This window comes from Orcinus orca, chromosome 3 (genome assembly GCF_937001465.1).
Source record: "Orcinus orca chromosome 3, mOrcOrc1.1, whole genome shotgun sequence".
Classification (NCBI taxonomy): Eukaryota; Metazoa; Chordata; class Mammalia; order Artiodactyla; family Delphinidae; genus Orcinus; species Orcinus orca.
In genome coordinates this window covers 13,979,863-13,993,836 of record NC_064561.1, presented here as the reverse complement: position 1 = coordinate 13,993,836, position 13,974 = coordinate 13,979,863, and the positions used below count along the sequence as shown (strand labels likewise).

Genomic DNA, 13,974 nt, shown 5'->3' with positions numbered 1-13,974 from the left:
ATGTTTTACGATATTTGCGCTCTCTCCTTCTTCCCCACCCCCCAACCACACATACACCAAGACACATCAGTTTTGAAACTAAGTTGTCAGTATGACATCATGGTTCTTAAATACTTCAGCATGAATCTCCTAAGAATTAGGACAATCACCTGTATAACCACAATGCCACTATCACACCTAAGAAAATTAACAATCACAACTAATATCCAAGCCATATTTAAATATATATATATATATATATTTTTATACAGCAGGTTCTTATTAGTCATCCATTTTATACACATCAGTGTATACATGTCAATCCCAATTCATCACACCACCACCACCACCACCCCCCGCCGCTTTCCCCCCTTGGTGTCCATACATTTTTTCTCTACTTCTGTGTCTCAATTTCTGCTCTGCAAACTGGATCATCTGCACCATTTTCTAGGTTCCACATATATGTGTTAATATACGATATTTGTTTTTCTCTTTCTGACTTACTTCATTCTGTATGACAGTCTCTAGGTCCATCCACATCTCTACAAATGACCCAAGTTCGTTCCTTTTTATGGCTGAGTAATATTCCATTGCATATATGTACCACATCTTCTTTATCCATTTGTCTGTCAGTGGACACATATTTAAATATTTTTAATTGTCCCTTAAAGACTTCTATGCAGTTTCGCCTGTCATCTAATCAAGGTTTGTGGAGTCTATCTGGAGGTTAACCTAGAAAATCTCCCCCACCTTAACTTCTGTTTGGTTTTGACTTATGACATGGACTTTTGAAGAGTCCAGGCCAGGGGATTTATAGAGAGTTGCACATTCTTCATTTGTCTGATTGTTTCCTGACGGTGTTCTTTAACTTTTTCTTTTATGCCTGTATTGCCCTTAAAATGGAAATTCAGTCTGGAGGCTTGATTAGTTTTGGGTTAAACGTCATTTGCAAGAATGCTTCAGAGGCATCTCATGAAGAGGTTCACATGTTGGGTTTTTCCACTACTAGTGATGCTAAAGGTGATGACTGGGTTGAGAAAGTGACTGCCGTACTTCCATGGAGAAGCACTTGCCTGGGAACAGAGACTGAAGCAAAGTTTACATGCTAGTGTTTTATGATGGGTACGATCCACGGGAGCCAAAAAGGGGAATCAAAGGTGGTTCATTGCTGAGCTGGCAATGGCTTCATAAGCAGCCTGGCTGGTCACTTGGTCATGTATGACATCTTCAGAGTTGCCGTGTGACACTATTACCTCCTGGAGGACTACTCCAGGATAAAGCCTGTGGGGTGTTGATGTATCTGTACTTCTGGACTGTGTTACTCGGTGCCTCTGGGCAGCCACTGGAAAAACCAGGGCCTCCGTGGGTCCTGCTGCATTGGACCTGGCCATGGGAGCGGCTGCAGCTTCGGCCCTGGAAGGTGTAATGACAGCCTTGCCAAAGCAGAGACGTCTGTCATTGTAGGAGATGAGGTGACAAGGTGGAGGCTGAAGCTTTACCACCATCACTGGGGCCAGCTTATCCAGCAATCAGGGCAAGTGGGTCCTGAGGGACAGGCAAGGCCAAATGCCTCTGTGGGGGTGGGTATACATTGCATCGGGTACCAAAGGAACATCTTTCCCTTTGAAATTAATAATGATCTGTGGAGTGGTACTTCGCCCCTGTGGGAATAACCTAGTGCCCAACCACCTTTCATGTAGTGATTGTAGTACCCATTTGATTATTCTTTCCTGTGCCAGTTATTATATTGGGAGATGCAAGATAAGGGGGCTCGTTGGACTCATTGCCACTAGAGTGTTGTTTCTAGGCTCTTTCAGGAACACAACTAGGAGACCATATATACATATATATATATATATGGGGGGGTATGAATTGTATGAGTTCATATTGTCATGGCATTCAGCATAATTTTTTTTCTTAAATTCTCTTTTATTTTATTTTTTCCCTCTTATACTAGAAATTCCTTGTTCCCAATAATATTACTGTATGTACAGTCAGAGTAGATTGTTCAGGTTACCCCAAATAAGTTTCTTTTTCATTGTTGTTTGAATAACCAATTTCATATAGAATTGGCCCATTTGTTTCTTTTAAGGTCCAACTTTAGGGCGGCCATTTGTTTCTTTTAAGGTCCAACTTTAGGTCATTTTTCCTTTATGATTTACTCTTATTTCTGAATATGTAAACTACATGGTTCAAAAACCAATACTGTATAAACACGTTTAGTCAGAGAAGTCTCACTGCCATGAATATCATGTCCACCCTGTTCCAAGCTACCCCTTATAGATAACCATTTTTATTAGTTTCTGGTTTCTCCTTTCCTATACTTTTTTTTTTCAAAGATAAGCAAATACATATGTACATCTTAATTTCCGCTTCTTTCTTATACACGATGTGGCACAGTATATATTGTCTCACTTTTTTTCTCTTAATATATATCAAAGGACTCATTCCATATTTTAAGGTTCATAGATAACTTAAATGCTAAAGTTTACTAGCTGTTTACTATCTATCTATCTAGTCTATATCTCTCTATATATCTCAAGTGTATTAGTCAGAGTAGGCTAGTCAATGCTGCAGTAACAAATAAACCCCAAAATCTTAATGGCTTTACAAAGAAAGGTTGATTTCTTGCTTACATAAAGTCTTATGTGGGTTGGGCAATCTTCCTTTGTCTTGTAGCCACATGAGCTAAAACATGTGCCCGCATGGTGGCCAGGTTAGGTAGCCAGGCCTAGAAATAGCCCACACCACAGCCCAGTCACACGACCCCAAACTAACTACAAGGGAGGTTGAAAGTGTGGTGTCAACCTTCATAAAGAGGAAATAGAAATGGAATTTGGTGAATATATAGCATTGTCTCTCCCATGCCAGGCTTTATTTTATATTTATTCTCTCATATAAACCCACAACAGCTCTACAGTTTAGGTACTTTGGTTTTTCCCATCTTACATTTAAGGATGTTGAGGCTCCAAAGCCTTATGTGCCTGTCAAAATCACAGTGTTCCTGTGTGTCAGAATTAGTTTCAAATCCTGGTGTATCTGCCTCCAAAGCCAGTACATTCCATGGCCAACCAGTATCGTCCACTGAAAAAAGCATGGCAAATCCATTTCATCCACACATAAATGCAAAATTCGGAGAAACAGAGGTTGGAGCAATTGGTACAGGACAATAAGTATTTATACTTAAGATTTATAAGCTATTTTCCTACAAAAGAGCTCAAGATAAAAGTTAAATCCCTGGATCAATAAAGACTAAAACATCACAAGACACAATGTTTTAGTAACAGTGGATGATAAAATAGCTTTATTTATTTATAATTTCTGAATCAAGAGCTAATTGTTATAGGAATTTTTTAAAATTTCCAAGTGAAACTGCAAACATTTTTTCTTCCTCTTTCTAAATAAAAGCATCATATATTCTTTGAATGAGAGAAATTATGACTCTTTCAAAACCATTTAGGGTAGTTTTGGGGAATTATCCCAAGTAATCTCCATGGATTTCAAAGTTGAAAAGCTTTTCCTTTAGAGGAGGAAATAAAACAAATGTGAAAAACCACTATGGCCATTTGGACAGTGCCTTTAGTTCCACATTAACACTCTTACTTAATGCCTAAGATTGGGTACAACAATATATGATTCCAATGTATGCTTTTAGTAAGTGATTACAGCAAAATGAACAACACTGGGAACTCTAAGTGATTTAAATGAAGGATTGACTGCAGATTCCGTGAAAAGATAAGGTGGTTCCAGAGGGTGATTTTTTCTAGAACAAGGCAAAGCTTACCCTATCCTGTGAGTGTGAAACCAAATCATCCTGGCTGTTGATCCAATACAGTTTTCACAATAATGCCCTGCAGGTCTCAACATCATATCAGTACCTTTCAAACATTTTGGACCCTGACCACAGTAAGAAACATCATTAACTATGTATACACACAGTGACTCACAGACACAGAAGATTTTTTTGAGATAAAATGCAGGCAGTACACTCTGATTGCCTCCCCTAACCCACCCTACCCCCTACTCAAAATGCTGGCATGACCTGGGTTCACAACCTGTAGGAGTTGTGACCCGCAGTTTGAAACCCTTGAGCTATTGCCTATTACTTTGGCTGGCCAATCAAACTAGGCTGTGTAGAACATTTCTTTTCTCTTTTTGTCTCACAGCTCCCAGAGGGAAGAGGGACCCAGTGCTTAGAGAGGGAACTATCACCTGGGAGTTAGTAACCAAATCCCAGAGCCTGGAGAAGTCAGCACCATTTGTGGAAGCTCCCACCTTTGCCAAGACATGACAAGACCCTACTACTTTAATACCATCCTCAAAATGTTGAGGTTCACTTAGCATGTTGTCCTGTTACTAGAAATGCCAGATTTAGCAAAACAAATTTTTTAAAAAAGGACACCCAGTTAAATTTGAATTTCAGATAAACAAGGAATAGTCTTTTTTACTGTAAGTATGTCTCATGCAGTAACAATTATTTCATTTGTCTTTTTTTAGCGTAAGTATGTCTCATACAATAGCAATTATTCCTTGTTTGTCTTTTTTTAGTGTAAGTATGTCTTATGCAATAACAAATATTCCTTGTCTGAAGTTCAGATTTAACTGGGTGTCCAGTATTTCATCTGGCAACTCAACTGGTTGCACGCCCTGTCCCTTTACTTTGAAGGTCCTCAATCTGATGGATGGATCTAGGCTGGACAGGATGTGGGCACTGCTGCTGGGAGGAAGGGGGGACACCTAGTTCAGTCTCCTTCTGCTCCTCTCAATTTTCATCACTGGCTTCGCACCCCGCAGCCCCCTGAAGGGTTCCCTCATCTGGAGGGCAGTGTATTTCAGTGGCTTGGCAAGGTGGCACAAACCCTGCTCCTGCTGTGTCCACTTGACTCCTCGGTCCTCCTGGACTTTGGCATGCCAAACCTCTGGGATATATGCTGTCCCACTGCCACCTCTAGCTCAGTGGCAAAGGGACAGTCACCAGCCCTATCCAGCTGTTGAACAGAACCCCAGTCTCTCCTTCGTGTAGTCACTCCAGTCTCTGCAAGTGATCTGCTCAGTGAGGGAGAGCCCACTGGGAGGACAGGAACTCACTTCCTACTTCACTCCTCCAGAGCCTACATCCCCAAGCCCCCTCTGCCTCCCCTTGCCCCCAATTCTATACATCCCAAAGGAGAGCCTTGCCTTTCCATCGAAGCACACTCTCTGTCCCACGTCGGCCAAGTCTATTCACCCCCTCAGAATTAGGAACACTGGACTTGGTTTTTCTTCTCAGTTCCCCTTCCCCACCCCCCGGCAGAAAATTGGTTAGTTAGAAATGGCTTACAAATGGATGGTTTAGTGAAGTGATTCGATCTTCCCTGCCTCCCTGCTGTTCCAGTGGTTCCCTTAATGTTTGATGAACAAGAAGGACAAATGTCACCTCCTGGTCAAAGCTTCAGGTTGAGTTCTGAGCTCTGGGGCTTTGCAGGGCCTCCCTCCATGGCCTGGGTTGTGTTGTGAGGCTGCTGACCTGTCTGTTTCTTCAATGGGCTGTGAGCAGCCCGAGGACAGGGGCTCCACATTTGTGTATGGGCCGTAGTCCTTGGTATACCTTCTGTTTGCTTTCATCAAACTTTTTCAGTGAACACGCCTTCTTCCCTCTGACTACCAAGACCCAGCGAGACCTGCTGCCCAGGTCACAATTCCTTCTGGGGCCTTCTCTCCCTTTGTTAACACTTACTCATTCAGACCTTTCTGCCAGGGCCATCTGGGTCTTCCAAAGTGGCATTAAAATAAATAAATAAATGATTCATCGCTAATGTGTAAATGATTGTCATTGGGATACATTTGAAAGTTTGTATTTTAAAGAAACTAACAGGTATTATTAAGCTCCGCTCTACGTGCCTCACATTGTTAGTGTCACGTAAGGTTAAGACAGAAGTTCCTGCATTCAAGAGTCACACTGGAAGACAAGATTTAAATACATAAAAACCCATTTTAAAATGACCCAAAGAGACCAGTGGGTAATAAAATGCATTTCAAGTGACTTATAAAGGTCGTATAATGACACTGTGTTTCATCATCTGTGGAGGACTCGATAAGTTTATTCCTGAGGTTTCTTTATTTGGTCCAAATAAATCACCAAGCGGATCTTTCAAATTTTATAATGTATAGTAAAGTAACATGCTATGGTACTCACTGTGTGCCAGGCACCATTGCTGGCAACTCCTTCAGTCCTTACAAGAAAACCATGAAGTGGTCATTATTCCTTTCCCATTTGGCAGGTGGGGGGAACTTAGGCATTGAGAGGTTGAAGAATTGCCCACGGCACAGAGCTTTGTGATGGAGCTGGAAGTTGAATCCAAGGCGTGAGGACCTTGAGTGTGAACATAATGGCTGTGCCACGCATGGCGTCTCTCTACACAGACCTAAACTTGCGCTTTCCCATACTTTTCAGATGGTACTTCCTTACTTTTGAACTGGGAACACCATGTATTATTCTTGGAATGCCTATTCTATTTTCCGTTACCCCACAAACTTGGCCCTCTTTGTTGAAACCTGTACAATCTGTAACCAAGTCTCTAACATTTTCTTGGCTGTATCTCTTCTCTAGGGATTTGGTTGAGCGGCCTCTATAAATTTCATTCAGATTTGAGCCCAAAGTCCTGCCTCATCCACTACACCACATTTCTTCTTTTTCTCAAAATGTATCGGGTTAAATCTTCAACATTTTGTATTTTTCTTTTCTCCCTTTCTTAATTTCGATTCCACAGCCTCCCTGGGAGGATTTCCATGCTAAAGGGCTTCACCGAAACTTTGATTTCTTCCGTGGCTCCTCACAATCCACCAGAGTCTCTCGAGATACTGCTGGGGGTGAGGTGGAACTGAGGGATGAGGAAAGGAGTGAGAGTAGGGACAGCTGTACCACAATGAATTCCAATACAAGGCAAAGAAGAATCAGCGCTGACAGCTACTGAAGGTTTCAAGGAGGGAGTGGCATTTGAGCTGGTAATAGAGGACTTCTGAGGACTTTGGTGGGTGGAGGAGGAAGAGGTGGCACCCCAAGCTGAGGGAGGGGAGATGAATCTGGAGTCTCTGTGCTCCTCAGACCAGCCATCCCTGATCTCTTCCCTGGAGCAAACCGCCTCTGGTTTTTCAGGTACTGACAAAGCCCAGAAAAAAAAAGGAAATCAAATGTTTTACTTGAAATCTTCTCCTCGCTCTGGGTTGCAGCTGAGTAATGCGATCCATTTCATACATCACACCCAATTCTCTACTGAAATTCCAATTATTTTTCGCCCACTCAAGAAGGCATGTCAGAATGCAAGTTTAATATTCCCTGAGACGTGACCTCAAATGGGTCTGATTTTATTTAAAAGCAGCAATCACCTGAAAAGCTCAGCCCTTTAACAGTTACCAGGGGGTGAATCAGTGCATGATACAATGCAGAGGTGATTGCCACACAGCAGTGAGATAACTGGGAGGTGGCAGGCAGAAGAAGGAGTGGATTAACTCCAAGAAACTGGTGGCTCCTTAAAAATTTTTTTTACTTTGCCATGAACAGTTTCCAGATGATACCTAATGAGTGTTTGCTAGGGGTGTTGGATTACTTTTAATTTCTGTTCTTCCATTATTCTGGAGGAGTCTGTATTGGTTTGGGGGTGGGGGGTAGGGCATGTAAGAATCACACCTTTGTCCACAAACAAGGTGGAAAACAGTGAATCACACACCTAGCAAAAGATCAGAGATGGTATTCTTTTTTTAGCATAAAAAAATTTTATTAGAATGGTTCAAATATGGTTGTAATAGTTTCAAGATGGAAAATGCTATGATTTCCTGACTGCTAGTGTATATTTCCTCATGACACAGAATTTTTTTTTTTATACAGCAGGTTCTTATTAGTCATCCATTTTATACACATCAGTGTATACATGTCAATCCCAATCTCCCAATTCATCACACCACAACCCCCTCCCCCTGCTGCTTTCCCCCGTTGGTGTCCATACGTTTGTTCTCTACATCTGTGTCTCAACTGCTTCCCTGCAAACCAGTTCATCTGTACCATTTTTCTGGGTTCCACATATATGCGTTAATATACGGTATTTCTTTTTCTCTTTCTGACTTACTTCACTCTGTATGACAGTCTCTAGATCCATCCACGTCTCTACAAATGACCCAATTTCGTTCCTTTTATGGCTGAGTAATATTCCATTGTATATGTCTACCATATCTTCTTTATCCAGTCATCTGTCAATGGGCATTTAGGTTGCTTCCATGAGCTGGCTATTGTAAATAGTGCTGCAATGAACATTGGGGTGCATGTGTCTTTTTGAATTATGGTTTTCTCAGGGTATATGCAGAGTAGTGGCATTGCTGGGTCGTATGACAGTTCTATTTTTAGTTTTTTAAGGAAGCTCCATACTGTTCTCCATAGTGGCTGTATCAATTTACATTCCCACCAACAGTGCAAGGGGGTTCCCTTTTCTCCACACCCTCTCCAGCATTTGTTGTTTGTAGATTTTCTGATGATGCCCATTCTAACTGGTGTGAGGTGATACCTCATTGTAGTTTTGATTTGCATTTCTCTAATAATTAGTGACGTTGAGCAGCTTTTCATGTGCTTCTTGGCCATCTGTATGTCTTCTTTGGAGAAATGTCTATTTAGGTCTTCTGCCCATTTTTGGATTGGGTTGTTTGTTTTCTTAATATTGAGCTGCATGAGCTGTTTATATATTTTGGAGATCAATCCTTTGTCCGTTGATTCGTTTGCAAATATTTTCCCCCATTCTGAGGGTTGTCTTTTCGTTTTGTTTATGGTTTCCTTTGCTGTGCAAAAGCTTTTAAGTTTCATTAAGTCCCATTTGTTTATTTTTGTTTTTATTTCCATTACTCAAGGAGGTGGATCAAAAAAGATGTTGCTGTGTTGTATGTCAAAGAGTGTTTTTCTTCCTATGTTTTCCTCTGAGAGTTTTATACTGTCCGGTCTTACATTTAGGTCTCTAATCCATTTTGAGTTTATTTTTGTGTATGGTGTTAGGGAGTGTTCTAATTTCATTCTTTTACATGTAGCTGTCCAGTTTTCCCAACACCACTTATTGAAGAGATTATCTTTTCTCCATTGTATATCCTTGCCTCCTTTGTCAGACTGGTTGACCATAGGTGCGTGGGTTTATCTCTGGGCTTTCTATCTTGTTCCATTGATCTATATTTCTGTTTTCGTGCCAGTACCATATTGTCTTGACAACTGTAGCTTTGTAGTATAGTATGAAGTCAGGGAGTCTGATTCCTCCAGCTCCGCTTCTTTCCCTCAAGACCACTTTGGCTATTCAGGGTCTTTTGTGTCTCCATACAAATTTTAAGATTTTTTGTTCTAGTTCTGTAAAAAATGCCATTGGTAATTTGACAGGGAGTGCATTGAATCTGTAGATTGCTTTGGGTAGTATAGTCATTTTCACAATACTGATTCTTCTAATCCAAGAACATGGTATATCTCTCCATCTGTTGGTATCATCTTTAATGTCTTTCATCAGTGTCTTAGAGTTTTCTGCATACAGGCCTTTTGTCTCCCTAGGTAGGTTTATTCTTAGGTATTTTATTCTTTTTGTTGCAGTGGTAAGTAGGAGTGTTTCCTTAATTTCTCTTTCAGATTTTTCATCATTAATATATAGGAATGCAAGAGATTTCTGTGCATTAATTTTGTATCCTGCAACTTTACCAAATTCATTGATTAGCTCTAGTAGTTTTCTGCTGGCATCTTTAGGATTCTGTATGTATAGTATCATGTCATCTGCAAACAGTGACAGTTTTACTTCTTCTTTTCCAATTTGTATTCTTTTTATTTCTTTTTTTCTCTGATTACCATGGCTAGGACTTCCAAAACTATGTTGAATAATAGTGGTGAGAGTGGACATCCTTCTCTCGTTCCTGATCTTAGAGGAAATGCTTTCAGTTTTTCACCATTGAGAATGATGTTTGCTGTGGGTTTGTCATATATGGCCTTTATTATGTTGAGGTAGGTTCCCTCTATACCCACTTTCTGGAGAGTTTTATCATAAATGGGTGTTGAATTTTGTCAAAAGCTTTTTCGGCATCTATTGAGAAGATCATATGGTTTTTATTTTTCAATTTGTTAATACGGTGTATCACATTGATTGATTTTTGTATATTGAAGAATCCTTGCATCCCCGGGATAAATCCCACTTGATCATGGTGTATGATCCTTTTAATATGTTGTTGGATTCTGTTTGCTAGTATTTTGTTGAGGATTTTTGCATCTATATTCATCAGTGATATTGGTCTCTAATTTTCTTTTTTTGTAGTATCTTTGTCTGGTTTTGGTATCAGGGTGATGGTGGCCTCATAGAATAAGTTTGGGAGTGTTCCTTCGTCTGCAATTTTTTGGAAGAGTTTGAGAAGGATGGGTGTTAGCTCTTCTCTTAATGTTTGATAGAATTCACCTGTGAAGCCATGTGGTCCTGGACTTTTGTTTGTTGGAAGATTTTTAATCACAGTTTCAATTTCATTACTTGCAATTGGTCTGTTAATATTTTTTATTTCTTCCTGGTTCAGTCTTGGAAGGTTATACCTTTCTAAGAATTTGTCCATTTCTTCCAGGTTGTCCATTTTATTGGCATAGAGTTGCTTGTAGTAGTCTCTTAGGATGCTTTGTATTTCTGCGGTGTCTGTTGTAACTTCTCCTTTTTCATTTCTAATTTTATTGATTTGAGTCTTCTCTCTCTTTTTCTTGATGAGTCTGGCTAATTGTTTATCAATTTTGTTTATCTTCTCAAAGAACCAGCTTTTAATTTTATTGATCTTTGCTATGGTTTTCTTTGTTTCTGTTTCATTTATTTCTGCTCTAATGTTTATGATTTCTTTCCTTCTGCTAACTTTGGGTTTTGTTTGTTCTTCTTTCTCTAGTTCCTTTAGGTGTGAGGTTAGGTTGTTTGAGATTTTTCTTGTTTCTTGAGGTAGGCTTGTATAGCTATAAACTTCCCTCTTAGAACTGCTTTTGCTGCATCCCATAGGTTTTGGATCGTCATTTTGTTTGTTTGTTTGTTTTGCGGTATGCGGGCCTCTCACTGCTGTGGCCTCTCCCATTGCAGAGCACAGGCTCAGGATGCGCAGGCTCGGCAGGCATGGCTCACAGGCCTAGCTGCTCCGTGGCATGTGAGATCTTCCCGGACTGGGGCACAAACCTGTGTCCCCTGCATTGGCAGGCAGACTCTCAACCACTGCGCCACCAGGGAAGCCCTGGATCGTCGTATTTTCATTCTCATTTGTCTCTAGGTATTTTTTGATTTCCTCTTTGATTTCTTCAGTGATCTCTTGGTTATTTAGTAATGTATTGTTTAGCCTCCATGTGTTTGCGTTTTTTACGGTTTTTTCCCTGTAATTAATTTCTAATCTCATAGTGTTGTGGTCAGAAAAGACGCTGGATAGGATTTCAATTTTCTTAAATTTACTGAGGCTTGATTTGTGACCCAAGATGTGATCTATCCTGGAGAATGTTCTGTGCGCACTTCAGAAGAAAGTGTAATCTACTGTTTTTGGATGGAATGTCCTATAAATATCAATTAAATCTATCTGGTCTATTGTGTCATTTAAAGCTTGTGTTTCCTTATTTATTTTCATTTTGGACGATCTGTGCATTGGTGTAAGTGAGGTGTTAAAGTCCCCGGTTATTGTGTTACTGTCGATTTCCTCTTTTAGAGCTGTTAGCAGTTGCCTTATGTATTGAGGTGCTTCTATGTTGGGTGCATATATAATTGTTATATCTTCTTCTTGGATTGATCCCTTGATCATTATGTAATGTCCTTCCTGTAACATTCTTTATTTTAAAGTCTATTTTATCTGATATGAGTATTGCTACTCCAGCTTTCTTTTGATTTCCATTTGCATGGAATATCTATTTCCATCCCCTCAGTTTCAGTTTGTATGTGTCCTTAGGTCTGAAGTGGGTCTCTTGTAGACAGCATATATAAGGGTCTTGTTTTTGTATCCATTAAGCAAGCCTGTGTCTTTTGGTTGGGGCTTTTAATCCATTCACGGTTAAGGTAATTATAGATATGTATGTTCCTATTACCACTTTCTTAATTGTTTTGGGTTTGTTTTTGTAGGTCCTTTTCTTCTCGTTTTTCCCACTTAGAGAAGTTCCTTTAGCATTTGTTGTAGAGCTGGTTTGTTGTAGACCTAGTGCTGAATTCTCTTAGCTTTTGCTTGTCTGTAAAGTTTTGATTTCTCCATCGAATCTGAATGAGATCATTGCCGGGTAGAGTAATCTTGGTTGTAGGGTCTTCCCTTTCATCACTTTAAGTATATCATGACACTCCTTTCTGGCTTGTAGAGTTTCTGCTGAGAAATCATCTGTTAACCTTATGGGAGTTCCCTTGTATGTTATTTTTCGTTTTTCCCTTGCTGCTTTCAATAATTTTTCTTTGTCTTTAATTTTTGCCGATTTGATTAGTATGTGTCTCGGCATGTTTCTCCTTGGGTTTATCCTGTATGGGACTCACTGCGCTTCCTGGACTTGGGTGGCTATTTCCTTTCCCACGTTAGAGAAGTTTTCAACTATAATCTCTTCAAATATTTTCTTGGGTCCTTCCTCTCTCTCTTCTCCTTCTGGGACCCCTATAATGCGAATGTTTTTGCATTTATTGTTGTCCCAGATGTCTCTTAGGCTGTCTTCATTTCTTTTCATTCTGTTTTCTTTATTCTGTTCCCCAGCAGTGAATTCCATCATTATATCTTCCAGGTCACTTATCCGTTCTTCTGCCTCAGTTATTCTGCTATTGATTCCTTCTAGTGTATTTTTCATTTCAGTTATTGTATTGTTCATCTCTGTTCTTTAATTCTTCTAGATCTTTGTTAAACATTTCTTGCATCTTCTCCATCTTTGGCTCCAATCTTTTTCTCAGGTCGTGGATCATCTTCACTATCATTATTCTAAATTCTTTTTCTGGAAGGTTGACTATCTCCACTTCATTTAGTTGTTTTTCTGGGGTTTTATCTTGTTCCTTCATCTGGTACATAGCCCTCTGCCTTTTCATCTGGTCTATCTTTCTGTGAATGTGGTTTTTGTTCCACAGGCTGCAGGACTGTAGTTCTTCTTGCTTCTCATGACTCAGAATTTTGATGGCTCTCTCTTGCCTGTTTTAGCATGTAGATATCTATATTTCTCATCCTATTAATTACTTAGACCTCCTTCACTGACTTCCATCCCCAACTTAAATATTTCTCTTTCATTCTGTCTCCCATCTCAGCCTCTTTGTTTTGTTAGGTCCAGTTATGTTATTGTCCCTCACATGCTTTTGCTTGCTCTTTTCTGCTGTTTTTTCTTAAATACTAAAAAGGCCTAATATCAGAGATGGTACTTTCAAAGACTAATGTATGTGTTTCTCTTTTTATGATTAATAAAGACTATTACTGACAATTATTTAAAATGTTTCTAACAATTAAAAATAGTTGTTCTGGTTTAAAACCCATTTCAAAAAAGATAAAGGAATTATGAAAAGGTTATAATTTTGGTTTAGGGGTAATAGTTGTAATTGTTTTTTCCCCAAAGTATTTTTCAACTGCTCCTGCACAAGGAAATGCTTTAAAGGATTTGATGGGGGGTGTGAAACCTGGTCTCTGCAATCAGGACAAGCATCCAAGCTCCTGGCACCAGGCCCAGCTTAGATGATAAGGGTTAGAAATATTCCTATTTGAGCTTGGTTCTACTTGAAGTAAGGGAGGATTTATGACACCTAAACCAGGGGTTCCTCTCTCCTGGTTCCCTTCAAGACCTTGCTGGTGAGCCACCTACCCTCAGGAAGTATTCCTAATTTAAGCTTACATCTCTCTAAACACTTCTTTATTCTTTACACCAGCACTTCTGCATGTCTTCAGTGTTTTACTTGTAAGCTTCTTTGTTCTTTCTTGAGAACCAGTCTCCTCTCTCCCTGTGAACTGATACATCCTGAAGGCAAAAGACACTTTTATTTCAGAGTGTTCTCACTTGACTGCCCCTTCTCCCTC

The 13,974-nt window shown here is 39.9% G+C and overlaps 2 protein-coding genes across 4 annotated transcripts in view; both read left to right on the top strand.

Annotated features, from left to right (window-relative positions):
- ZFP62 (ZFP62 zinc finger protein) overlaps window positions 1-5,774 on the top strand; it is a 40,184-nt gene extending 34,410 nt beyond the window's left edge. Inside the window, exon 4 of the transcript XR_004475567.2 lies at window positions 4,146-5,774. The gene's annotated coding sequence lies outside the window, so the exon portion shown is untranslated. The remainder of the gene's footprint in view (window positions 1-4,145) is intronic.
- Window positions 1-13,974, top strand: part of MGAT1 (alpha-1,3-mannosyl-glycoprotein 2-beta-N-acetylglucosaminyltransferase) — a 65,380-nt gene that overhangs the window by 24,328 nt on the left and 27,078 nt on the right. The gene's annotated exons all lie outside the window — the stretch shown is intronic.